Here is a 15,330-nt window from a genome sequence, read left to right on the forward strand (position 1 = left end):
TGGTCCCTGTTCTATTTTAATTTCATTTTTTTATTTATTCTCTTTTTTCCCGTAATTTCTTTTATTTTCTTTCAAATTTATTTCTTAGAATCATTACTATATTATTTATTATCATTTATTACTATTTCTATATTCATATACGATTTTTTATATATATAGTACATATATGCATAATTCTTTATATAATATATATTCTTAAAATGCACGCATTTTACATACGTCTTTTATTTTTTATTTTTTTTACTCATATATTTTACATTATATATTCATACTTAAACATTTCTTTTATTTTTTTAAAAATGCATACATATCCACATACTTTTATATCTATCTTTTTTTCATATATTAGTTTGTTCTTCTAGTTGTTTGCATTCATATATGTACACATACATATACATATTTTAATAACGTGCATAATTTATATATTTGTTTTTTTGTTCTCATAGTTTTTATAAATAAATAAATATATATATATGTATGTACACTCATATTTTACAATACAAACGCATTTTTCCTTTTTTTTTTTGTGCATATACATGTTTTATGAAATATACGTACATATTTTTGGAGATTATTATAAGTTCTGCTATACATATTATTTTTATATGTATACTTATATATGTGTTTTATATATGCATTAACATTTTATCATGTTTTTTTATATATTTTGATTTCATCAAAGCATTAAAATTAACATATTTTATAAATTTTCAAAATATTTGACATTCGTGATTCTCGAGGAAGATCGTGTCCTAACTTACTGGATCGCGATTATTTTTCGATGAATTTAGAAAGCCGAGTATTCGTTTTGCAATAAATTCTCAAATTTCAAATAAAAGCTTATTCTCGGGGATTTAAAATGTTGGGTCCTAACTTACTGGTCCTGATATTTTGACTTCTCAAAATAAGAATTTTCAGAAACAAGAGGCAATATTCGTGTATTTTGAAGATTTAAAAACATTGTGCCCTAACTCACTGGGTGTGGTGTTTTATTTCTTTGAAATAAGAATGTCTTATTGTTTTGATTCATTCATGAAATAAAAAGTTCCCTTTTAAAATTTTTTCAAATTTTCGACACCGAGGCATTAAAAATATCAATTTGGTACCAATTTTGGGCGTTGCGAGGGTGCTAATCCTTCCTCGTGCGTAACTGACTCCGAACCTGTTTTCTCAAATTTCGCAGACCAAAATTATTTTTTAAGGTGGGCCGATCACACCTTAATAAAGGATCGATGGCGACTCCAGTTTTTATTTTTTTAAGTCGATAACCAAAATTTTTATTTTCAAAAAAACGGTTTCGACAATGGGTACTTTTTCTTGATTGTCAACTTGTTCAACTGTCTATAATCTATGCACATTCTGATCGACCCGTCTTTCTTCTTAACAAATAGTACTGATGCTCCCCATGGAGACATACTCGGTCGAATGAATCCCCTATCAAAAAGTTCCTGAAGCTGGGCTTTTAGATTGGTCAGCTCTTTCGATGCCATGCAGTAGGGCATAATGGACACTAGAGTAGTACCTAGTAACAGATCAATTCCAAACTTTACCTCTCTATGTGGAGGTACTCCGGGAAATTCTTCTAGAAAGACATTTGGTATCTCCTTCACGGTGCAGATATCTCTCACCGAAAGTTTCGTAAGAGCAGAATTGGATACGTAAACAAGGTATGCCTCGCACCTATTTCAAACTAACTTTTCTGCTACAAGAGCGGTGATTGCATTAGAGAGGTAATCTCGACGTTCACTAACCATGACCACCCTTACCAATACCACGACCTCTGACTAGTTACTGAACCTCTCTCTGAGGCTGAACAGAATTTGGAGCCGAAGTTTGTGCCACAGTTGGCACTGAATTTGGTCATCAGGGGCAATCTCTAACTCGATGCTCCATCGAACCACAACGGAGGCATGCTCCTAACTTTCTCCAGCACTCGCTCGGATGGCGCTTCCCATAATCACTGCACAACTCAATCTCAGTCACTACAACTGGTGTCTCGGCCATTAGGGAACTATTAAATATCAACTGCTTCTTAGGACTTTGACTAGAACTAGAAGGACCCAAATCCCTGTTAATTTTATTCTAATCCTTCTTACGATCACGCCACTCGCGCTTAGTGCGTTTCACTTCTTCCACTATCTTTGCTTTATCAAATACGATCGCAAAAATCTGCTCCCTCTAAGGAGCTATCAAAACCCCCCAGGTCATATCTCAATCCCTCCTCAAATCATACACACTTATCATAGTCAGACGCTACTAAAGTCCATGCATACCTATTTAGTCACAGAAACTCGGCTTCATATTCAGCTACAGATCGGTTGCCCTAAACTAGGCTCATAAAATTGTGTCGACGAGCCACAATATAACTCGCCCCCATATACTTACCCTGGGCTGAGCCTCAATATATATCGTGTCGGTTAACCTATTCGAGTTGAGCACCTTGTTCAACTGTCAGCCACCACTGATAAGCTTCGTCTCGGAGTAGGGGCACAACACCCCTTAATTTTTGAGTAGGAGTACAGTTAAGATCTGTCATAATATTTTTGGTAGCCTCGAGCCAATATTCAGCAACAGTAGGAGTGACTCATATGATGCCCTTGAAAAATTCAGCCCCATTAGACCGGAGTCGTTTAGTAACTGATCCTTGCTTCTCGATCCCAAATGGATCCCTATGACCCTCTCCAGTGCTTGAATCATGGCTTGGGACAGTGCGTTGTCCTTAGCCGTCGAAGTCTGGGACTCCGTCTCAGCAGTGAGAGTACCAACAGTCTCGCTGGTCTCTAGATTGGGCATGCTATCCATAGAGGATGATTCTGCTCGATGATTTCACCAGTTCACATCAAAAAAATTTACCCACAACAGTTTAAGTATTATAATCTTTATAACAGAACATAAATACTTACAGGGTTAACGTTGGAGGCTCGGTCGTTCACTAAAGTTTCAATGTGTTATATTAATTCAGATACTAAAGTATTACTAAACTACTTTTCACACACATTATAAGCCAAAACACAGTCCGAGTGTTGGCAAACCTAGCTCTGATACTACTAAATGTAACAGTCTAAACCCGGCCTAGACGTCCAGCCCAAATTTAGAGAGTTAAATCATCGTTCATCAATTACCACACAAGCAACATAACAAAACTAAACCATGCTTCACATAATATTCATCACAAAAGCTAGATAAGTGTATAGTCTCCTAAAGTCATACTGTTATAATTTACCGAAACTACTAATATACTATTTAAAGCAAGATAAATGCTTGACCGAGCTTTCGCGGCACCGACCCATTCAAGACTGGGAACCACCAAAAATCTAACCAAAAACGAAATGAGTTGTAAGCTCAGTGCGTAAAAGAAATTTATTCAATTAATACTTATTTATAAAGTAGTTCCAAATTTAGAGATTCGATTTGATACAAAAGTAATTTCAGTTCAGATTCAGAGCAGATCAGTTACATATATATATGCAATTTCAGTTCATATACGATATAGATCATATTCAGATACAATATTCCTATCCTCGTCTTCAGCCATCTTGACACACCATTAAGGACATTCAATGCCTTACCAACTTTGCACACCTTAGAGTGTTCGTTGACACTTTTACAGAGACGTAGCTTAGCTGCTAGATCAGTATGCGACAAGCGCCAGAATCAAATTTATACTCATTGTGGCATAGCCAAGATTTCAAAACAGATTTCTTCCTCCTTCACAATATCCCAACCCATGCCAATGCAGAACACAAATACCTGTATCATGTATTCAGTCATTCTAATTCATTTCACAATTAAATAAGGCAGTTCAAAATCAGAATAAGCATTATAGTATACATATAACTATGTAGCTTACAAATGAGTCTCAGAATATCAGACAATTCTCACATAATCAAATTCAATCATTCGTACATTGAAGAGGCCAGTATCAATGTTCAGTAACCTTCTCGGCCTCGAAAATAGGTTTCAGGCTCCAATAACATGCCACATGGCCAGGTCACACGCCCAAGTGTCTTGCCCGTGTGGTTCCAAAGTATAAAAAGTGAGTTACACGGCCTAGACACACACTCGTGTCTTTGCCCATATGACTCACACCACCTGGGTACACGCCCCTGTCCAAGGCCGTGTGGCTTTGTACCACAAATAATGAGTTACACGGCTTGGACACACGCCAGTGTCCGTTACCCGTACGAACTCTGCACTAATATGGCCACACACAACCTAGACACATGACCGTGTGCCTTACCCGTGTGGCCCCAAATCGATGAACAGTGAGTTACACAGCCAACCACACGGTTTGGGCATACGCCAGTGTGCTTGGTCATGTGGTGTCGATAGACACAATTTTCGGTAATCAAAATTTGCAAAAATTAAGGTTTCCAGTACGCACCTAGTTTCGCTTTGACGGAAAACAATACGGAGATTACCCGAAACCCAATTAACAATTCAAAAATCAATAATTTGACTAAAATGACAAAATAACGCAACATAAATAGACAGTCAATTATGTAGAATAAATCGACACGAGGAAACTTCAATGACTAACGCCTACCGACGATTCAATCGTGCTATGTCGACACAACACGCGGAGGGTCGCTTTCCTCTGTACTCATGCCTAAGGGGACAAAACGACTAGTTAACAGAGAGTTTAAGTAAAATAATCTGATAATTTCCAATTTCACAATGCAACCGAAATCTAACCAAACCTCGTAAAAGTCAAAGGATTCTGACAGAACTTATACAGAAGTCTTTCAGTAACTTAAAGATCTCACTAATTTCTACTCGACGAGGAGAAATCAAAGAAGTAAAATAAAGAAAGGAAAGAAAATAAAAAAGAAAAAGAAGAAGAAAAGACATAGACGTTAACCAAAATTTAATGAAGTTTGTCTTAACCACCCGCATGCCTCTGACAATTAGCAAAAATTCTCTTAACGCATACGATGGGATTCGAACTCGATACCAGAAAGAATATAGACAGATACTTAACTAGTGAACCAACAAGCTCATTCTTAACATAGATTCTTACAAAACTACCTTTAACTATATACCACATGGACAGAGATTGTTCTAAAAGAATAAAACTTTTAACGATATAACTCGAACTTCATACCTTAAACACGAAAACAAAGCATAGGACCAGAGATACAGAAATCTAATTACTGCAGATTCTCACAATTAAATTCGTAAAATTTTAGGGCGTTACAGGTTGGACACAAAACAACCAAATGTGAACCACTGTGTTTGGATTGAGACTATTCTTATTGTTCTTCAACACCTTACTATAATCTCCATTTATGATATATGACAGACTCGATCCAATGTTCCACTTGGTCAAGTTCACCATAAATACACTACGACATGGTTCTAAAAAAGTTATTGCCATTTTTCTTTTGGCATTAAGCATTCTCTCTTTATCTTCATTTAGGAATGCAATCCTTGAATACTTGCGGCATATTCGGAGGTGGTTCCATGCCCATTCCCATAAAATTTTATTATTAATCTTCTACTTCTTCGTTCTGTCAACGCTAGTCTTTTGTTTCTTTTGCTTGTCGATTAAGTAATCTTGTTTTCCTTCTTCAACTCCAGCTTCATGACAAGATTTGAGACCCTCTTTCTTAATCATCTTCTTGTTCTCCATCTCCGTGACTAGACGAGCTACAAACTTGGGAAATACCATCTGATTTAATTTCTGTAGCTTCTTGCTTTCACTAGAAGTAGATGCTTCAACACCATTCAACAGCGCCAGCCATGAACAATCAACATCATCAACTTTCTCTTTACCCTTTAACTAGGACATCTTCGATTCTTTAAAACTTTTTTCAATAATGGCAGATTTGTTCATAAAAAACTTTAGTATGAATAAAATAGTGCCTTTTTATATATAGTCAGAGTTCTAATCCACACCTAACTTTGATTCCTATATTGTATTGAAGTGTAAAAGTTTTATCTTATTCAAACTATTTAGTTTTGTTTTTCTCTGACTATATAATTTTACCCATAATGATAACTTTTTAATCTTACAATTGAGGTTTCCATTTTTTATTTTTTTAAATATTTGTTAGGAATTTGAAAGGTTGATTGTAAATTTTCTTAAATTTTTTTTTTTAATTTCCATTATCATATGCCCAATATAAACCGATTCTTTGGATGAAATTTTCTAACCTTATTCTTGACACTATAGATTGTAGACAGAGCTTTTTCTTTTTCTTTTTTAATGATTATGGTAAAAAAAAATAGTAATGCTTACATGTAAAAATGACATGTAGAAGAGTTATTATATAATTTCTCGAAGTTTGTAGTCATACTCCTCTAAAATTTTGGGAAAAATATCATTACAACCTTTAAAAATTTTGAAAATATCAGTAGACAAATATGTAATGTATGGCTATGAAAATGACAATATTCACGCTTTGTTTTTTTGATGAATTTTTTAAAGAAAATATCTTTATTCCACTTTTTCAATTAATGTTAATCAGTTCTTACATACTGATCATAATCCCAAACGATTTCATTGAACAATTATTCTACACATACTGATCATAATCCCAAACAATCTCATTGAACAATGATTCGCCTTATTACATCAATGTAATCCCAAATAGTTGCTCCGCCTTCGAGGCAAACTTAATTTCAAACGGTTGTTTTATCTTCAATATGAGCATAATTTTAAATACTTACCAATGGTTGCAATACTTACAATGTTGGTGTAATTCAAAATACTTGTGGATTACTACAATTTTTGTAAGAAGAAATATATGTAAATTTTCTTAAATCAAATTGACTTCATCTGCAAGAAAAAATTTTACTACTGCTTCAGTCTCAAGAAAAGTCACTTTATAATGTTTCCTTCAATTAGAAGGATTCTTATCATAAACATCTTGGTCAAATTGTGGGTCTCATCAGGGACATTTTTATATACATTTTTCAAGATTAGGAAAACAGAATCCAATCACCGTACACATATTTGGGCTCATTCTCTCATCAAGGGAGCTCTTCATTACTTATCTTCCTCATTCTATTCAATGATGGATCTACGCCTTACATTGGTGAATCGTTCTAAAAGCTCATCACCTTCTCTACCTTGTTGAAACTTTACATCAACATTAAGCCTAATCCATATCGAACTTGGTTAACTAAATCATAGTTTTATGTAAAAAGACTTATTTTATTCAAATTGATTTGAAAATAATAATATTTAATACTAATTGAGAAGATATTTGATCCATTATCCATTTGGGTTTTATGTATCATTAGTGAATAATAACATGATATTTCACCATTGAATAAAACAAAAAATAAAACTTATAAATAAAAATAGTAATATCTTTATTTAAATATAATTAAATATTAATTTACTGTAAATAAATGCAAAGGTAATCCTAAATTCGAGACCCTAAACTTTAAATCTAAAACCTTAAATCTTAAACTCAAATTTTAAACATGCGGATTCATAGAACTTCACAATCATAGTGGATTCATACAAGCGGACTTTGTCGCGGTCTTTATTTGGCAAAATCTCATATGTAACTTTAAGACAAAGCTTTTACAATAAGTCCAACAGACTTTTATATCTTTCACAACTTTCATATGCGTTGACCATGGACTTACTTACACATATGTGGCTTATAGCCTTAGACTCTGATGTGTCATGAAACTAACTAAAAATACGACAAAAGTAAGTGCACCTATAGATAAATAGTATATCTACGGTAAGTAGAGATATTGTACCCACGAGGACTAAAAGTACTAGTAATTACCATTTTCCTATTATTTAATCGACAAATTGGAGTGATTGGTTTAAGCTAAAATCTACTAAATTAATTAACTAATGAACTTAGCAGAGAATAAATCAAGAAAATAATTGAATAATAACCAATAAACAAAACAATACCCAAAAATGAATCCACCTAAACTTTATCTATCATTACGAATTTGAATTAAACGATTTATCCACTTGATATCTTGATTAGTAGAAATCTCTAAATTATGCTAATATCTCTTTTGAGAGTAAGAGCAACTGACTCTAAGTTGATTAATTGAAATTTCTTTCTAATCAAAAGAAATTAAAAGGAGGTCTTCAATCTTGATGGAAATATTCTTCAGAGTTGGCTCCGATGTTGTTCTTCGAGTTGTTTTCTTCAATATTCTCTTATGGCCCCCTCTTCTCTTTTTCTATTTGGTATTTATAGACTTTAGAATGCCTAGAAAGCCTAAAAATTATGTTTTTCCGTGTGTTTGAGATGTGAATTGTGAAATCAAGACGGTCTGGCACATGACAGTGTGCCAACCAGTGTGGGAAGGCTCAGCCCGTGTGGCTCCTAAAATCTGCTCCATTTGTTCGATTTTTGCTCATTTTTCGCTCTTTTTTCTCCCATATGCTCTCCTAAGTATAGAAACATGAATTTAATGGAGTATGAGAATAAAATTCACTGATTTGCATAAATAATCATAAAAAAATGTATTAAGAACGGGATTAAAATATGTTACTTTTATCACTTATCAAATATCCCCAAACTTAAGCGTTTGCTTGACCTCAAGCAAAATCCTCAACCCATATTAAAGTTAATCTCTCTCAACTTGTTATTTCCATCAATAATGTCTCAACATAATCCACAAACAATCATGCATCGACAATTCAACTAAAAGAACACTAAAGATTCAAAAATCCAAGCTGAAACATTTAAAGTACGAAGACATAGGTGTCTCCCCTTATTTAAGTAATTACCTTTAATTCAAAACCAACAAGAGTTGATATTCTCATTGATTATTCACTCAAAATACTCAAAGTGTTTAAGGTTCAAGAAATATGTACTAAACAGTCGAATAAGAAATATCATTACCACAAGCTTGCTTGAAAATCAAATCTCCACCACTATAAAATGATATGACACACCAATCAAGAGGTATTTAAGAGGTTGTAATGAGGCTTAGGTTAAGGGTCTGGAAAAAGGCCAGAAAAGTTGGTTATTATTGGGATCGAGTTGATAAATTATCAAACTAGAAAAATAATCAAATGATGAATTAAAAGAGAAAACATCAATAAAGAATAAACAAGAATAAAAAAAACTTCTCAAAATATGAAACTAATTATTCAAGCTCAATCAACTAAAAATTAAAATTTTCAACTAACCATTATTTTTTTATTGAATAATAAGAACAAAAATAAACTGACTCTTCTTTTTTTTTTAACTTAGAACAATAAAAAATTCAGCAATTCAAACAAAGGAACATAGTTAGGCAACTAACCAAGTCAAATCTTGACAAAAAAGGGAGTCAATAAAATGGGAACATTTTACAACGAAAATATGGGTTATGGGTTAACATTAACAGGTTAATCAAGAAAGAAAACGTGTTAGGCTCAACAGGGTTCACTAAGGGTTCATTCAATAGGTTAAGTGGGTTAAAAGCTAAGTGCCTTTATCATCTCAGAATATCAAATCAAAGGTATGGTCTCGACATGCATAATCGAAGAAAGTTCTAGAATAAAAAATCAAGTTGACACACTAATAACCAATAATAGAATGAGCATGAAAAATGTATGTTCTATAGGCTCAAAAGCTCACAAAATCATGGTTTTGATGTCAAACTTGCAAATAAAACTTCAGGATAATACCTTAATTCAAGAAACAACCGAAAACATTTATTTCTGAAAAACAACTTATCATGCTTGACCTTCTCATGTCTTAAAGTTTAAATTAACCAATGCACAAATATCTAAAAACTAATTCGAAACAATATAAATAAAAATCCCAAATCAATAAAAATTCACTCTAATGGAGGTATGAGAAAATTACTTAAATATAATAAATAATTCAGGGATTTCCGAATAATTATATAAACAACCTCCCCACACTTAAGATGTGCATTGTCCTTAATGTACAAACAAATATAAACACAGAATAAGCACAATATCATAAGAGAGGGAGAAAACTAAAACTACCCTGAAAGTGGATGAAATTGCCAAAATAGTAAAAATCAGAATTGTAGGTAGAATCAAAATGTAGTGTATGGTTCCGAGCAAACTAATAAGAAAATAAACACGAATAATAAATCAGATTAAGAGGTTGCAAAATCAAATAAAAATAACCATCAAAATAAAACATAGCTCAAAAGGAAAATAAACTAAAGTCTAAGAAAATAAAAACCAAACAACTAAAAGCAAAAATAAAAATAAAACTAAAAAGAAAATAAATAAAGCAAATTAGTGATCTTCATCGTGAGAGGCATCGGGATCGTGAGCTGTAGGCTCAGTAGAAGAAATATGGAGATGCTGACAGATCTGTTGCAGCGGGGGTAGTAGTAGGGTGACTCAGAGGTGGATGATGAGGTGGATCCTCATGGTGGAAAGGGACATCATCAGTGAAGTCTTCATGCTCACCCTGAGGATCAGAATGTGAGAATCTGTATTGAGGAGGACTCACTTCGCGTTGTCGCTCGATCATCCTCATATGAATCATACTCGATAATCCCTGCGGGGTCATCTGTCCAACTAGTGTGAAGGAGGAAGACTGCTTCAAAGTGTCGAGGGGGCCAAAATGTCATTCGAGGCGAGACACATAAGGGCCTAAGTAGATAGGACCCTTCCTATTACGCTTTATTTAGTGGCAATAAGCAAAGGCGATGAAGTAAGCAAGATCAAAAGTGCGCCCCGTCGCCATGCTCTACAAAGAATAAGTGTCAAATGTACCGATGACCCCAGTGCTCTCCTTCCGAACAGTCAATGTGTGGACCAAAATGGCATGGATATAGCTCAAGGTCGGAGGTAGTGAAGTCGCCTTCGACCGACTCAGGTCATATGACTTTGTACTAGTAGTAAGTTCTACCCAGCATAAAGATGACGAATAATAGATGTGCTGGTGTAAGGTAGGGAACCCCTCAGCACTCATGAACTCCTCATAACAGAATTCTAAGGCAGCTCCGAATTTTGGGATGCTAAGATAACATGTCGTACCGTCAAGTCTGAAAGAAATAGTGTGCAGCTCATCATGGCTCAACATCACGTGCTGTAAGAGGGATGTCGAACGAAAAATGAGGGTAAGCTCTGAGTAGATGGGCTTGGTGATGGAAAATAAATGGTTCCATTAATCTGTAGCTATCAGTGCATGCACCCTATCAACTAAATTAATCTGCTCTAAGGCCATCTTCTCCGTCTACAACTTTGATCAAGGAAAAATCGATATCCAAATTTGGTTGGACACGAAACGGCCAAATATGAACCACCTTGTTTGGCTTTAGACTATTCCTGTTGTTTTTCAACACTTTACTATAATCTCCATTTATGATATATGACAGGCTAGATCTGATGCTCCACTTGGTCAAGTTCATCGTAGATACACTAAGACATGGTTTTACAAAAGTTACTGGCATCTATCTTTTGGCATTAAACATTCTCTCTTCATCTTCATTTAGGAATGAACATCTATTTAGTTTCAAAGATATTGACAAACGATTCTGTTGTGGCCTCAAATAAGTAACCTGAAATTTTTTTTGAATAACAAGCTTTATTTCACTTCCACCTAAGACTTGGATGCAATCCTTGAATACTTGTGGCATATTCGGAGGTGGTTCCAAACCCATTTCCATAAAATTTTTTAGATCTTTTCTATTTCTTTGGTTATTAATTTTCTGCATCTTCTTTCTGTTACTGCTTGTCTTTTGTTTCTTTTGCTTGCCGATCAAGTAATCTTGTTTTCCTTCTTCAACTCCAACTTCATGACAAGATTTGAGACCCTCTTTCTCAACCATCATCTTGTTCTCCATCTCCGTTACTAGACGAGCCACAAACTTGGGCAATACTATCTGAGTTAATTTTTGTAGCTTCTCGTTTTCACTAGAAGTAGAAGCTTCAACACCAACAGCTCCAGCCATGAACGGTCACCATAATCAACTTTTCTCTTTACCCTTTAGCTCGGACATCTTCGATACTTATTTTAGCAATGACAAATTTGTTAACAAAAAAATTTAGTATGAATAAACTAGTGCCTGTTTATATATATATTCAGAGTTCTAATCCATACCTAACTTTGATTCCTATATCATATTGAAGTGCAAAACTTTTATCTTATTCAAACTATTTAGTTTTGTTTTTCTCTGGTTATATAATTTTACCCATGGTAACTTTTTAATCTTAGAACCGAGGCTTCCGTTTTTATTTTTTTTAAATGTTTGTTAGGGATTTGAGGTGTTGACTGTAAATTTTCTTAAAAAGTTTTTTTATATAATTTAATTTTTGTAAAGTAGTATTTTTTTTATAATTTACATGATCAAATTTAAATGTGGGTGTGAATTAATGATTTTATTATATAAAAGAATTGTTTTAAACTTTTAGTCCTTTTAGATTTAATATTTCTATTTTAATTTGGTTTCTCTATTTAATATTTTAATCATCTACATGCTCATGCAGAATCCTTCTCTCGCTCGGTAGTAAACTACATGGCTGGATGCAATACTACCGTATCTAATATTGTGATGTCCTCTGTTGTGCTACTAACATTGGAACTCATAACTCCATTATTCAAGTACACTCCAAATGCAATACTTGCTTCCATCATTATGTCTACAGTGATTAGCTTAGTAGACATTGAAGCAATGACCCTAATATGGAAGATTAATAAGTTCGACTTTGTTGCTTGTATGAGTGCCTTCTTTGGTGTCGTTTTCTTTTCCATCGAGATCGACCTTCTAATAGCTATGAGGAACATAAGTAGATTATGGACATACTCTATGTTTTTGATTGATTTTCCACACATATCCACCTAAATGATCCATTTTGTTGTCGTAACAGGTCTCAATATCTAGTTGCAACGAAAGCTCCTGGCATACTCATTGTTAGAGTTGATTCTGCAATTTACTTTCCCAACTCCAACTATGTAAAAGAAAAGTTAGCTGATAAGCTATAAAAGTAACCTATTCTAATCCCATTCTTAATGCATTTTTGGATGATTAATTATGCAAATTAGTGAATTTGATTCTCCTAATCCTTTAGTTCATGTTTCTATACTTAATGGAGCATTTAGGAGTGAAAAGAGTGAAAAGCGAGCCAAAATTGGACAAATAGAGTTGTTTTCAGGAGTCATACAACTTGGCCATTCCCACACGGGCTAGGCACACGCCCGTGTGAGCCACACGGGTTAAACACACGCTTATATAGCAGCTCGTGTCGATTTCATATCCTAGTTCCCAAATACACAGAAATACCTAATTTTTAGGGTTTCTAAGCATTCTAAAGTCTATAAATACACATTAGAAGAAGACATAATGGGGCAATTAGAGAATATCAAAGAAAACACTCGAAGAACACTATCAGAATCAACTCAGAAGTAGATCTCCGTTAAGATCGAAGATCTCCTTTTAATTTCTTTCAAAGTTTTATTGAGTTTCTTTATTTCTTGTGGTTATTTTGACTTGGACATGTTTCTATTCAGGACTATGAACTAAATTCCCTAGATGCCTAGGGAGGATGAATCTTATTATTTGATTTTTGATTTACATGATAAATACTTGATTCTTGTTCTCAATTATGTATGCTTATTTCTTGTTTTAATATTTCCAGAATATTAATTCATATTTAATATGCTTATTTCAGTAGAGCAAAAGTCCTTGTTTAAGAGTAGATCTAGCATAATTGAGTGGGGTTGCATGCAATCCTAGAAATAAGACGACATAAATCTACCGTGTTAGAGTCAAATCTAATAGGGGAATCCATAGATTGAGTTAATGCGACAATAGGGGTTTCAATTAGAAAATGATTTCAATTAATCAACCTAGAGTCAGTTGTTCTTACTCTCAAAAGAGATATTAACATAATCTAGGGATTTCTACAGATCAAGACACAAGTGAATAAATCGTTTAATTTAGATTCATAATAATAGGTGAAGTCTAAGTGGATTTTTTTCCTGGGTATTGTCTATCTCATTGGTTAATATTTAATTATTTCCTTGATTCATTCTCTTTTGCGTTTATAGTTAGATTAGGTTAGTAAATTTTAGATTAAAACACATCACCCCAATACGATATTCCCTACTCACCATAGCTGTACTATTGTTCGATAGGTGGCTTGTCTTTGTCGTATTTATAGTTAGTTTAATGACCATCAAGTTTTTGGCACCGTTACCAGGGACTAAAATATTAAGAACACTTGACTTTATTAATTTAGTCATTTATTTTTATTGCATTTTATTTTTGTTTTTAATTTAATTTTTAAATTCTAATTTATTTATTTGTATTTGCTTCTGGCAAGTTCTTCTAGTTTATGACAGGAAGAAACCTGTCGAGACCATTGTTAGTTGACAGTGAAATTGAAAGTACAGCTCGTAGAAATAGTAGAGAAGCAAGGCAAATTCGACAGAATATAGTAGACAAACAAGAGGACATTATTATTACTAAGGAGATGAGTGATAAATAGAATAATCAGCTACCTCCTGCAATTGCTACAAATCCTGTAAAACCAGATCCTGTTGCTCGTACTATTTAAGATTATGCTAAGCCCACTCTAACTAGGGCTGATTCGAGTATTGTGAGCCCCACTATTGCTAAAAATAATTTTGAACTGAAGACAAACACTATTCAGATGATTCAACAATTTGTTAAGTTCGATGGTTTGAAAGACGAAGATCAAAATAGTCTTTTGCCTAATTTTTTGGACGCCTGCGATACTTTCAAGATTAATGGCATTACTGATGACGCCATTCGCCTACGGTTATTCCCTTTCTTGTTAAGGAACAAAGCTAAACAGTGGTTGAACTCTTTACCATGAGATTCCATCACTACATAGGATCAAATGACAGAGAAATTTCGACTAAAGTACTTTCCACCGACTAAGACTGCCAAGTTGAGGAATGACATCTCTTCCTTTATGCAGATTGATTTAGAAACATTATATGATGCATGAAAGACGTATAAGGATTTATTGAGAATGTACCCTAACCATGGGTTACCTCTATGGCTACAGGTTCAAACTTTCTACAACGGTTTGAATCCCTCAACTAGACAATTGATCGATGCAGCAGCCGGTGGAACTCTAAATAATAAAACACTCGAAGTGGCTTATGAATTTATTGAGGAGATGTCACTGAATAATTATCAGTGGCAAGTTACGAGAACGAAACAGATGAAAGTAGCTGATGTTTTCAATTTAGATGCAGACACCATGTTATCAAATCAGGTAGAACAATTAAATAAGAAAATTAATGGTTTATATGTTTCTACGCAGGTACATCCGGTAATGCAATGCGATACAAATGGAGGAGGAATGAATAATCTAGAATGTCTACCATTCGCTCCTAGCACAAAGAACGAACAAATTAATTATATGGGTAATAATTATAGGCCTCAAAA

General features: G+C 33.9%; 1 non-coding gene across 1 annotated transcript; it reads right to left on the reverse strand.

Moving 5' to 3' along the window:
- Positions 1–14,821: 14,821 nt before the first annotated feature.
- Positions 14,822–14,928, reverse strand: LOC121215809 (small nucleolar RNA R71). The gene has a single exon (XR_005911782.1). It is a non-coding gene; the product is annotated as a small nucleolar RNA R71 (small nucleolar RNA).
- Positions 14,929–15,330: the final 402 nt, after the last annotated feature.

The sequence above is a fragment of the Gossypium hirsutum genome, chromosome D03 (genome assembly GCF_007990345.1).
Source record: "Gossypium hirsutum isolate 1008001.06 chromosome D03, Gossypium_hirsutum_v2.1, whole genome shotgun sequence".
Lineage (NCBI taxonomy): Eukaryota > Viridiplantae > Streptophyta > Magnoliopsida > Malvales > Malvaceae > Gossypium > Gossypium hirsutum.